The sequence below is a fragment of the Schistocerca gregaria genome, chromosome 7 (genome assembly GCF_023897955.1).
Source record: "Schistocerca gregaria isolate iqSchGreg1 chromosome 7, iqSchGreg1.2, whole genome shotgun sequence".
In the NCBI taxonomy this organism is placed as follows: Eukaryota; Metazoa; Arthropoda; class Insecta; order Orthoptera; family Acrididae; genus Schistocerca; species Schistocerca gregaria.
In genome coordinates, this window is record NC_064926.1 from 153,668,059 (window position 1) to 153,681,795 (window position 13,737).

The following is a 13,737-nucleotide window of genomic DNA, read 5'->3' on the forward strand; positions in this document are numbered from 1 at the left end:
CAACTGGCTAGTGGCAACGTATGACAAGATGTTTTCAGTGGGTGACAAGTATAGAGAACGGCCTGGTGAGGGGCACAGTAGAATATCGTCAGTTTTGACGTAGGTCAAGACACCCTGGGCAAGAAGTGACAGCGTTTTTTTTTTATTGGCAAATAACCTCAAGGTGACGTAGACCATACGGCGCAGTTACGTCAGAAGAGTAACACCTGCTGCCTGAAGTACCAGTTATGCGAACCAGTGGTGATCGCATTGTGTTCCCAAAATACGATGAACATAAACAGTTTTCAAATTTAAAGGAAAAGTTGATAAGATTAAACAAGAACATGAAAATAAAAACGTGTGAGATTATAAGTCTAGTGCCAACAGCTTCAATACCTGTTCCTTCAAATCACTGTAGGGCTTAGGCTAGCAGTTGTATGGGTAACCGTCCAGCTCTGCCTGACGCTGTTTAGCAAGAGGGATATACATCATACGGTGTGATCGAAGTCTCTCCGCAGTGCCATATTATGGTTAGCCGAGAGTGCCGCTGCCGCAGTAAATATGCCGAAATGAAACTCAGTGAAATACAAGTAATTAATTTATTGAATATCCGTTTTACTTACAAATTTTCCCATTAAATGTTGAAAGTGTCCCCCCTGTTGATAAATACACAATTCAATTCGTCTAATCATGTTTCCAAACACAAGCTGTAACGTTACTTCTGTAACAAAGCAGTGAATGTGGATATTGCAGTTTTAAATTCATCGATGCATTTTGGTCAGGTGGTGTTAGGTCACACGATTCCCTGTGAAATTATTCTATCACCAAAAACATCAGCAAGAAGCAGTGACATTGAGATGCGAATTCTATGCGCGGTTGAACCATCTTGTTGGTAATAACCGTTCAGTATTTCACTTAACACAAGTTCTCCTATGAATGGGTACAGAATATCACTGTAGTATCATTGTGCGTTTATTGCTTTGTTGAAAAATATGGGGATCAACTATCGGACGTCTAGAAATTGCGATAGAAACTCGTATATTCACGTAATGAAGTGGTTCCTCATGAATACACAATGGATTTGCAGTACTCCACATACGAGAATTTTGCGAGTTCATGCACCCGGATAAATGAAACCACGCCTCATCAGTGAAAAACGTTTTATTAAGAATATCCCTTCCATTTTGTTGCAGGAAATTTTTGAACCATTGACAATAATGAGTCTCTTGCTATTATCAGTATTTCTCAGTTCTTGTACGACTGTCACTTTGTATGGGAAAAGTTCTAATTTTTTCCTTACATCTGTGAGGGCCGTTGCGACAATAACATCGATATGCTGGGCCAGTTTTATTACTGACTTGTTCGGACTCATGAGCATCTTAACGGAAATATCGAGAAGTTTATACTCAGACAAAACGATAGGACAACCACTTCTCGGTGCATCTGTCACTGAACCCGTACTACGAAATGTGTAAATCAAACCTCGCACAGTCTCGCGATGTGGGAGTGTTGTTCCCGGGAAAACTGAATTAAATGTTTGACGAACTGAAACTGTATTTACCGCCAGATTTGAACAATTGTTAGACTAAAACCACACGTTCTTCAATGGTTAGCATTTTAACAGTAACAACAACGAACAAAAAACTAAACTTAAACGTTCACGTCAACACGTAACGACACACACCAACGATACTACTGACGCGGGCTGAGATAAACGAAACAGAGGAATGTCGGGAGAGTCCACTCGAAGGGAAGTAACCCAGGCAGGCGAACAATGATACGGCAAGCGCGGCTAACAATCATACGGCACTGCGGAGAGACTTTTTGAACACCCCGTAGATGTTTGCCAAGGAAACACTGAGGGAGAGGTCGCACGTTCTATCTTTGCTAAGACTCATTTGAAAGGTTTGCGTTAATAACGAGAGGAAAAATGTTAGCTGCTAATGACTCAGCACATGCATCAGAAGGCAGACAGAAAATGAGGGTCTGGAAGGTGGTGAGATCAACCTTCTATTGGATGTATCCACTGCACTTCAAAAAATAGACATCGTCGACATTCAAGAACTGTTCAGAACAAAATATTAACTTGCATCATGAACACAGAATGATAAATGTCGCGCCGCAGTGATCACAAAGGTAAGTACTACCAAGGTCGAAGCCGAACTGCTTGGGAGTTACCAACCGCGCAGAACCTTCAGCTAGGTATCAGCTCTAATAGAATACATGCAGAAACACCTTATTCTTACGGGCTGATGAGAACTGATAGAATGTGATGGCATGAAACCGTATTAGAAACAATCTTCCAGGGATATTATCGTGAAACTGGCTATCCTTTAAGGCATAGCTGCAGATCGGGCAATAATATGTTTTGTGGGCACAGAAGAAACATACACCCAGAGGCTGAATTTATCCATTGGTTCCAGGTGGTGTGAATTGCAATGTCAGACACTTTTACACTTTTCAGAAGGCATAGTTTGCTCTAAAGATGTATGAATTTTATACGCATACGAGGAATCAAGCAAAAGCAAGTTATTTGACCAGCTGTTGGCCGAAAGCGGTGCTCATACGATAGTTGTATATCTCCTATGCTCATTTTCCCACTCTTGTTTCCTGTGACGAAATAATTCGCTACTTCCCTTGCAACATCAGACATATTAGAAAGAATCGTGCGCGCAGAGCACCTCACACCTCTCGCAGCACAATAAATAACTTTCCAGCCAATTTATCATCCAGATTAACAGTTGGCATTGTAGTATATCAATGCGTTAACGCATTGATGTTAGTAAGTATTCATAATATTCTCTTGCTATCTCTTATTTCCAGAGTTCCTTTAGTACACATTTCCTCTCCAAAGCCCCATTGCTCGGAGTAGAAAACAAATTCCTTACTGTACAATGGCATAAGTTTGTTTATCTCATCTACAAATTTTCTGACCGATTCCGCTGTTGGATGCGCATCATCAAGTTGATACTTTGTTAGAAATTTCATTATCGTAAATCTTCCAGTTCCGTATCACTTTCTGCATTTATGCAAACATCTACTGCGTCCCTTGAAATCCCTGTAATATATGTCGCGGGTAATTTGATGACATAGTAGGCCGTTGTGATGCACATTCTGTAAAACCCGCTAACATCATTTTTTGTAACAAGTGTACCGTATCCTCTCTTGATTATCCGTAATTCTTCTGATGCACAGCATGGTCATATTGATGCCAGCTTATTCGAAATCTGTTCATAATTGTTTTTTGGATCTTCAATGTACGTAATTAAATTTAATACCGGCTCCGTCGTTCACTATGTTTCACTGGCTCAAACAGTTCAAATGGCTCTGAGCACTATGGCACTTAACGTCTGAGGTCATCAATCCCATAGAGCATAGAACTATTTAAACCTAACAAACCTGCGGACATCACACACATCCATGCCCGAGGCAGGATTCGAAACTGCGACCATAGCAGTCAGTAGCGCCTAGAACCGCTCTGCCACAGCGGCCGGCTGTCTCACTGTAACAGAATTTGCGGCTCGCTGTCCGACAAAGGCCCGCATCTCGTGATCGTGCGGTAGCGTTCTCGCTTCCCACGCCCGGGTTCCCGGGTTCGATTACCGGCGGGGTCAGAGATTTTCTCTGCCTGGTAATGGCTGGGTGTTGTGTGATGTCCTTAGGTTAGTTAGGTTTAAGTAGTTCTAAGTTCTAGGGGACTGATGACCACAGTAGTTAAGTCCCATAGTGCTCAGAGCCATTTGTCCGTCAAGGATGATGAACTTCATGTCTCGACACCTGTTTCAATATCATTTTCAATTGTTAATTACGTATCGTCATCACAGTGTCCGCACGATCGGGCGTATATTACACCACGCATTCCACTGACTCATCTTGCAGGGAAGCTAGTACTTCATTTGCCGGTTCTTGCTCACTCTACAAAATTTCTTCGATTCTTTTCTAACGACATGTCAACTTCGTCTACTGTTTTAATTACAAGTCAATGTTTGATTTGTTTGTTGTTGCGACTGGTCTGCTTTGTATCAACATTGCTAGCACTGTAGCACTATTGTGAGTAACTCATCGTCTAAGCAATTCAACTACACCACATAGCCTCATGTTGCACTTGCCATTGGATACCTCCAGTCTCGCCCCCTGTTGTGACTACATGGTAAACAATATCAGGGGCGTCGAATGCCTTTTGAGGCTTCGCACTCAGGGTCTGGAATCATATAGCTTCAGTCGGTTACAGCAACTATGGCTGGGTTTTAGCGTTGGGAATACTGTTCTGTTTAAAGGGGATACCAAGTGGGTTGAGGTGTGTATGAGACTTTGTAATGAAGAGGGAGGCCTGCTATGGTAGTATGTGCAATTGCGCAAAATCACTGAACAGTGGTGGTGTAGCGCTAACGTACATTAAAAGCGATACAACATTTATTCGATTTCCTTCTGTATCTGTTACCATTTAGATCGCATTCATTCATCACCATTAAACTCATGGTAGTTTTTCACCCTCTTGAGAGCCATATTGCTCATGGCGGCTGCAGTGTAACACGTGTTAAGTTCGGCTCGCGAAATTTAGTCGAATTCGAAGGTGTTCTCGCAGGAGGCGTTGTCTAGTACAAGTGGAAATCGTGTAAACAACAGTGTTCTGTGCAGTAGTGCTATTTTTTTCTGTGCTCCGCCAATATCTGCGAGAAAATGGTAAACAGAAGAATCAACAGCAGCGCGTCCAGCAGCGGGGAAGCAGCAGGTGCGGCGGGCCTGCTCCTGGCGGAAGGTGCAGCCGCGGCTCCCGGTATAGCGGAGCTGGTTCGCTCTGAGGTAAACGCTGCGCTTCGCGATAAAAACAGTCTCGATCTGATAGCAGGCACCAAATCAGATACTGTAACGGCAGCAGTATTAGCCAAAATGCGTGAAACTGTTGAGGCCAATACGGCCGAAATTACAGCACTAAAAAAGTCTGTGTCTGAATACGAGAAAAAGGCACGAGAGTTGGAAGTGAAACTATCTGCCGCCACAGACGAGCTAGAACAGTACCAAAGGCGAAATAGTCTACGACTGTTTGGAGTAGCAGAAAATAAAGAAGAAGACACGGACAACCTGCTTATACAGGTTGCGCGTGAAAAATTAGGCGTCGAAGTGACCAAGGCAGACATTGACAGGAGCCACCGGGTGGGACAAAAACTACCAGGTGCTACCAAACCTCGTCCAATAATAATTAAATTTGTGTCGTACCGAAAAAGGGCTGAGATCTTTACCCAGAAGAAGAAGTTAGCAAGGACAGGGATTACAATAAGGGAAGATCTGACACACGAGCGGCTAAAGATTTTAAACAGTGCCATATCCCATTTCGGTCTTCAGAATGTGTGGACTCAGGATGGCAGAGTAATCACTAAGACTGCAGCTGGAAAGAAGACAGTCACAAACATGACAGAACTAAATAGTATTAAGTGAACCTACTCGAGCCAAAAGTCAAACTTAACACCATTTTCAAATTTTAACAGTCCTATACTCAGATATAGTCTTGTAATTGTATTAACTTTTTAATTATTTGTACCTTCAACTAATTGTTTATGTAACTTATTAACTTTTTAATTATTTGTACCTTCAACTAATTGTTTTTGTAACTGTATTAACTTTTTACTATTTTTTTGTGTCTTTAGCTGTAGCCATTGCTTAGTTTTAGTTACTGCTAATACTTTTTCATTTTCTCAGTTTATTCTCTTCCATTCTGTAATAGTTCTATTGCAATTATTAGTCTCTCCTTTAGTTCATTAGTCACCATCTCTTCGGTTTAAATTGTTCATAACAAAAATCACTATCAGTATCACTTTAGCAAATTTCAATTTAATTCTAGCTTCCTACGATACTCTATTAAATATTAAGCTTACTTCTCTCTGCTGGCAGCATCGGCCTCTTAAATCACTCCTCTTTCCCTTATTTCCACCCTAAGCTGTTTCAAATACTCTAATTACACTTTTCCTCTTACGACATAGGATACTCAGTGACACACAGCTGTCACCATTTTGGTCATATTCTCCCTGCACCGAATACCACTAATCCATTTTCTATACTCCCGCAACCTCAGCAAATCTCTTGCAGTCGCTTTTCTTTCGGCTCTCGCGGAGTCACAAACAGGGCGCGCAAAATCTCGGACACCCTTGTAATATGCCACTTGGCGGAAACACCGGTCAGTGCCCCTCGCGGCAGGTAGTGCCTAACAAAGGGACAAACCAGTCTGCCACCCTACTCCAGGCTGCTCAGCGGAACGCGTCCGAGCTTTTAGCAGCTCACTGCAACATTCAGTCTTTACCTGCGCATTACGAAGAACTTAGCCTCCTCTTCCACCAACTAAACTACCACGTAATCCTCTTATCCGAAACGTGGTTGAAACCACACATATCCTCTGCATCTATTCATCTCCCAGGGTACACATTTCTTAGGGCAGACAGATCAAAAAAGCGAGGTGGCGGGGTCGGCGCATATATACGAACAGATCTCAAAGCGAAAGTCTTATGTACGTCAAATCCTGCTGAAGAAAAAGAGGCTGAATTCATGTTCATTGAAATAAATATACAAAGTCGGAAATTCTTGACTGGCGTCGTGTACAAGCCGCCAAAAATAAGCTCAATGAGTTCCTTCCAGTCGGAATTACATTCACTTCAGTGTCAATACGAACATGTCATCGTAATGGGTGACTTGAACATAGACCTACTAAGAGACACTCCCTCCGCAATAAACCTAAGAAGATTGTTTAGTTGCAATAGCATGAACATTCTTCCATTACAACCTACACACCATACGGCGCACAGTCATACTCTTATAGACGTGATCGCAACGAAACAGACTGACAAAGTAAGAGATGTTGGTCAATCATCGGCCCCTGGCCTCTAGCACATGATGTAATATTCCTGGCCTACTCTGTGCAGCCCCCAAGGATCAAATCGTGTTACATAACTTGTAGGAACATGAAACGTATTGACCTTGACGCTCTAACAGCCGATTGCTCAGAAATCTCATGGCATCAAATAATCAGAGAACCTACAATCGACGGCAAAATTAATGAACTTGGTGATAAACTCACAGCCCTCTATGACAAACATGCACCTGTGCGCACAGTCCGTGTAAGAAAATCTCCTGCTCCATGGCTGACAGCTGAATTACGTCAAATGATGACTAATAGGGATGCTGCCCACAGGCGTTTCAAGGCAGATCCGAAACCCGAACGTTTTGAAGAATATAGAACGCTACGGAACAGAGTGAAACAATGCATTCGCAATGCCAAACTCAGGCACGCTCGCTCCCTTGTATGCAGCGATCTGACACCCACGACTCTATGGAAGAATCTCCGTAGCTTGGGGGTCGGAAAGGCAAAATCGGAAACTACTTTTCATGTGTCAGCTAACGAATTAAATGAATTCTTCTCTGCACCTCTGAATACCAGCACGGCTGATCATTACCATCCACAAGAATCCCCAAACAGGATAACTAACAACGGTACCTTTCATCTAAAACATGTAACAACAAATACGGCAAGAAAAGCAATAATGAGAATCTCTTCTGATGCAATAGGCAACGACAGTATCGGTATAACCATGATTAAGAATGTTGCCGATATCTTACTACCTGTCTTAACTGACATATTTAATTTTTCCCTCGTGAACGGAATATACCCCACTGCATGGAAAAGAAGCATAATTCGACCCATCCCTAAGGTCGAAAACCCGCAACTGCCTAGTGATTACCGACCAATTAGCATACTGCCTGCTGTTTCCAAAGCACTGGAATATATTGTTCATGACCAAATCACTGAACACTAGCATGAATTCAGTCTATATGACAAATTTCAATCCGGTTTCCGAAAACATCGCAGCACAAACACTGCTCTAATTAAAGTAACTGATGACCTGAAATATGCCATCGACAATCGAAAGGCAACAATATTGACGCTACTGGACTTCAGCAAAGCTTTTGACACTGTTAACTTTGACATATTACTCAGAAAAATGCAACAGCTTAATTTCTCTGATAGTGCAATGAGATGGTTTGAAAGCTACTTAAAAGACAGACAGCAATGTGTTGTCTGCGAAAATGAAAAATCTTCCTGGAAACATGTTTCTTCGGGAGTGCCACAAGGATCAGTCTTAGGACCACTTTTGTTTTCTTTATATGTCAACGATATTTCGTCGGTTTTGTCCTCCTGTAAACATCATTTCTATGCCGACGACCTCCAGCTCTACCTAAGCGTCAGACCTGAAGACGTAAACACTGCAATCGCTCTGATGAATGATGATCTGTCTTCAGTAGTGACATGGGCGAAAAACCTGGGGCTTAAATTAAATGCAAAAAAGACGCAAGTAATCTTAATAGCCCATCAGAAATTATTAAGTTCAGATTTCCGCGAACGGCTACCTCCTATTCTGCTCGAAGGTACTCCAATACCATATGAGAAAACAGTGAAGAACTTTGGACGAGCATCTCAACTGGGCGGAGAATACAGTTGCAGTGTGCCGAAAGACGTCTGCTTGTCTCTATGCTCTCAAAAAGTTTCGGAACATATTCCCACAGGACTTGAAACGCCAGCTCGTGCAAGCACTATTCTACCGAACCTCCACTATTGTGATGTGATTCAACAAGGCATGAGAAGTGAAAACAAAAGACGGCTAGAGCTAACCATGAATGCCTGTGTGCGTTACACCTGCAACATTCGCCGATATGATCATGTTAGTGCTTCATACTCCGAGCTAGGGTGGCTGCGGCCGGACAAACTGCGTGACTACTACACTCTATGTCTACTTCACCGACTCCTCATCACGCAAGCACGCCAGTACCTAGCTTCAGAGATTAAAATCCTGTCATGGCATCATAATCGAAACACGAGGTCACTCTTATCTGGTATCCTAACTGTGCCCACTCACAAAACAAAAACTTTTGCAAACTCCTTCTCAGTTGCTGTCCGCCTCTGGAACAAACTGCCCCTTACCTTGAGGAAAATTCAATCTCCTGTTGCATTTAAGAAGAAGTTGAAGCATTTCCTACTATCATCCGCACAAAATTCTCCACAAAATTAATGTGCATGGCCAATCCTCTCATCTGTCAAATTGCAAAGCTAGCGTCTCCTATCTTGCTCCTGAGATGCCTTCCTCTTCATCTATCTCTATTAGACACGCAGTCTCCTTTTCCTTTATATTTTCCTTAATTATATTTCATCATGTCTCTCTATTCTTCTCCTCGCTTCACCATGAGTCTCCCTCATACTCCCTGCTGCCAGCACTCCTATCTTAAATCTTTCTCTTCAATAATGTATTTTTCGACGTGTACCTTTCTAATTGTTTATCTCACTTTTTGTATTAGATGTAGTTTAACATGCCTACTGAAACATATGACTGTAAAATAAGTAGAATGCCTGGTTAGATGTAAGAGAGGGCCTGATGGCCCTAATCTTGCCAGGTTAAATAAATAAATAAATAAATAAAATAAATAAATATTGGCAGGTATAAAAATGTATCTCTGGTTTTGCTCTACTCTAGAACAAATTCAAAGCCTATCAAAATCTAAATGATCCTTCGGATATATGTGTTTGGAAGCACGTAACGGTTTAATGAGAGTAAAAGCTTACCACTCCCATATGGTAGAAATTGTTGAACCGTCGTTATTTCCGTAACAGATTTAGACAACAAGAAGCTTTAAAAGCATATGTTCAAATATCTCTTAAAAATTTTGGGTGCTTTACTATGACTTCTGTCCCTGCAAAGCTAAGGAGGTTGTGCTATCTTTCTCTTCAACTCGTCGGCTTAATGAAAACCAATCATAAATTTTATTGGGAAATTAAGATTTCTCGCTCGCCTTTAGACCGTGTAAATAAATAAAAGAAAACTAATTTTACAGCTGGGAGAATCCAAACATGATATTTACTTTAAGTTAATTAAGAAACGACACCGGCAGAGAAACCACGTTAAAGAAGCCCCTGTGGGGAACCGGCCTGAAATGCTAAAATGTCCGGGGAATCCTTAGAAAAGTAACAGAAACAAGTAATTAAAATCTGTATAAATACAAGTGTGAACGAAGGATTTCGCTACTAGACAATCGGCGTTCCTTACTTATTTCTTTATACTAAACATAATATTAACTGGTTGCGGATGGTTGCTCCTAATGGCGGCTGAAATAATTCACCCTTCTTCATCCTGTTCTTCATACGTCACTGTTTTATCTCACAGAACTAGTCTCATACTTTAATAGATCTTTGTTTCTCTGCCAGTAGTCAGTCGTGAAACATGTAATTAACTCGCTGCAAATGAGAGAATATTCTGGGAATAGATCAAATATTCCCTTACAGTGAAATATCCAAGGGCAGAAGTACTTTTGCGTACAAACATGAGAAGAAAAATCTGAGGTTAGCTCTTAGCTTCTTGCGTATATATATATTGATCTAAAGTTCATGCATGTGGTCAAACTTGGACGCTTAGCTGCTTAAGATCGTACACCTGCAGATGGAAATAAAATGGTTCACCCCTGCTCTATCACTGCGTCTCAGATATCAAGAAACATGAATTTGCAACTACATATCGGTCTGTCTGCATTTTAATGTTTTAGTCAGCAAAAGTAAGACTGATTTCGTGCGTTGTTCCATTTTTTTCCTGACTTTAGGAATCGTTTAATCTGTCCTCACAGTCCTCACCTGATTATTTCTAGAAACGGCATAACTAATTCCCACATTACAGTAAGTTTTACAAATGTTGTCATCTATCGCTACTTCCCGAGCCACGTAAATTAACACAAGGAATGAGTACTTCCACAAATAAAAGAACTTTATTGGTACTTTTAATTTAGTGCTGAAAGGAACAGAAGAAGGTAAAAAATATCAACTGCACGAGGATTTCAGTAGTGCGTTAGCATAAGAGGCCACGAAAATTAGAGAGACTTTGGCCTACACCGAGGCCTATACATTCTCATATATTCCTCATTGCACATAGGAATGCTACAAGACAGACAGACTACTGATTCTAAGTGCGCCCGGCTAGTCAATGCACTGTAGCTTGTGCATTAATTCTGTGGACGCGCACAGTTAGAAATAGTCTCAATAAAAGTCATTAATTAATGTCCATCCTGTACTGTGGTTGTTGCGTAGTGCTGTAGAAAATCTAATGTACATGTATTTAACGAAATATCAAGTGTGCGAGAAATTAATGGTGAGCACCTGCTGTCAACAAGCAACAAACGATGTTGTGGTGGGTACGGTCGCTTTGCAGAGTGTTTGCAGTCTGTTATTGGGACAGACACAAATAGGTTAACCCGAACATCGCGTGTTTGTTCGGCCTGCGAGTGAGTACGAATGTGGCGCTGATGTCCCATTTGCATGCAGTTTTAGTGAAGTTAAACAGATTCACTCACAGACTGCTGTATGTTATGGAACCTGTTACAGCACGTGAACACATAATGTATTGTACGACAACATGTAACATTAATCCCATAATACACCAGTATATGGACTGTAAGTCACAATGATAAGACTTTAGTCCCTTCAAAATGTGCAAGAACGATGACGAAGATTTATTTAGGGAGTGTAGAGAAAGTACCAGTCGTTAAAACATAAAAAATTTATACCATTATTTCTCAGTTTGCACAACAGGTAAAATTAATTATTCGTAGTCTGTGTGCTCAGATAAACACATTAGTATGAATGCTCTTTAGAACGAGTAAATATTTCAAACTAGGATGTACGATTCAGTTTATGAAAACAGCATAACAGTGGAATATTTATAACAATGAATGGATCAATGAAACTTACGAATTTAAGGTGATGCTTTTGAGGTTACTTGAGAGAGAGTACGTAGTCTATGGACAGAAACTGAGTTACATAGGGGTACATCGCTGCCTGACGTGAAGTTGGGAGACTTTAGAAAGAAAAACTACGAATGTCGAAGAGTATTTGGATGTCACTCTTCCCGGACACTACTTCAGTGCACATGCACTACGCCACAACGCCCGTTGAAGGATATTTGACAGTATACTGTGTACTAGGTGCACCGGATTTAATAGCGAAAACTGACACGTTGAAAGTACATCTACATCTACATCTACATCTACATCTACATGACTACTCTGCAATTCACATTTAAGTGCTTGGCAGAGGGTTCATCGAACCACAATCATACTATCTCTCTACTATTCCACTCCCGAACAGCGAGCGGGAAAAACGAACACCTAAACCTTTCTGTTCGAGCTCTGATTTCTCTTATTTTATTTTGATGATCATTCCTACCTATGTAGGTTGGGCTCAACAAAATATTTTCGCATTCGGAAGAGAAAGTTAGTGACTGAAATTTTGTAAAAAGCTCTCGCCGCGACGAAAAACGTCTATGCTGTAATGACTTCCATCCCAACTCGTGTATCATATCTGCCACACTCTCTCCCCTATAACGCGATAATACAAAACGAGCTGCCCTTCTTTGCACCCTCTCGATGTCCTCCGTCAATCCCACCTGGTAAGGATCCCACACTGCGCAGCAATATTCTAACAGAGGACGAACGAGTGTAGTGTAAGCTGTCTCTTTAGTGGACTTGTTGCATCTTCTAAGTGTCCTGCCAATGAAACGCAACCTTTGGCTCGCCTTCCCGACAATATTATCTATGTGGTCCTTCCAACTGAAGTTGTTCGTAATTTTATCACCCAGAGGCAAAACCGTTTCATTATAAAAGAGGCCGCATACGAAACGTACGCGAAATAGTTGCGTATAGTTGGTTACCAAACGCCGAGGACTTCAAAAATGCTTCAAATGACTCTGAGCACTATGGGGCTTAACATCTGGGGTCATCAGTCCGCTAGAACTTACAACTACTTAAACCTACTAACCTAAGGACGTCACACGCATACATGTCCAAGGCAGGATTCGAACCTGCGACCGTAGCAGTCCCGCGGTTCAGGACTGAAGCGGCTAGAACCGTTCGGCCACCTCGGCCGGCGCCAAGGCCTTCGGTATGAAGTTTTGTCCTGGTCAATCTAAAAGCATTTGAAATGTAAGCTTTAATAAACCACGACTGCTCTTTGATATTTCAGATATGAACAAAAACAGTAAATTCATTTCTCCAAACATATAGTTATGCAGACTTAAACATTTACAAGTCAAACTGGAAAATAAAAGTGTGCTCCCTTGAACTTAATGACTGCCTTACATACTCGAGAGTCCGCTCAAGTAAGTTTTTGTAGGAATTGTGAGTCTAAATGATTCCAGACACTATTAAAAACATCCCAGATGTGTTCCTTTGTTGCTATACGAACTCTAATTTCGATTCGTCTGTGAATAAAACTTTTTTCCATTTTTCATGTGTCCACTTGCTACGTTACCTAGCCCATTCGAGTCTCTTATTTTTATTTACGTGCTTCAGAAGAGTTTTCTCGCTGCCACAATTCCTTACAAGCCGGTAACAATCAGTTCCTCTTTCAATGTTGCAGCAGATATTTTTTTTGTTTATTTCTATTAACAGTGCGCGAACTTGTGCTCATGTTTTCAACCTATTTCCGGAGAATTTTTCAACACGGTTAGTTGTTTTACAACGTCGTCTTGGTCTTGATAGTGCCATACTGTTGCTTCCGACTCACACTATAGACCCGCCGCATTATTTCGCAGCTAAGGTCATAGATAAATATGCTTGTGTGAGTGCTACAATTGCAGCACGTTTGTCTACACATTTCTCCATTCTAGGAGCCTTATGTTCAACAGAGCACTAAGGGAACAGCAGTGCAGCGTGGAATTAACACTCACTCATCACACAGGT

General features: G+C 41.4%; 1 protein-coding gene across 1 annotated transcript in view; it reads right to left on the reverse strand.

Annotated features, from left to right (window-relative positions):
• Positions 1 to 13,737, reverse strand: part of LOC126281605 (trypsin alpha-3-like) — a 68,064-nt gene that overhangs the window by 21,667 nt on the left and 32,660 nt on the right. The window lies entirely within an intron of this gene.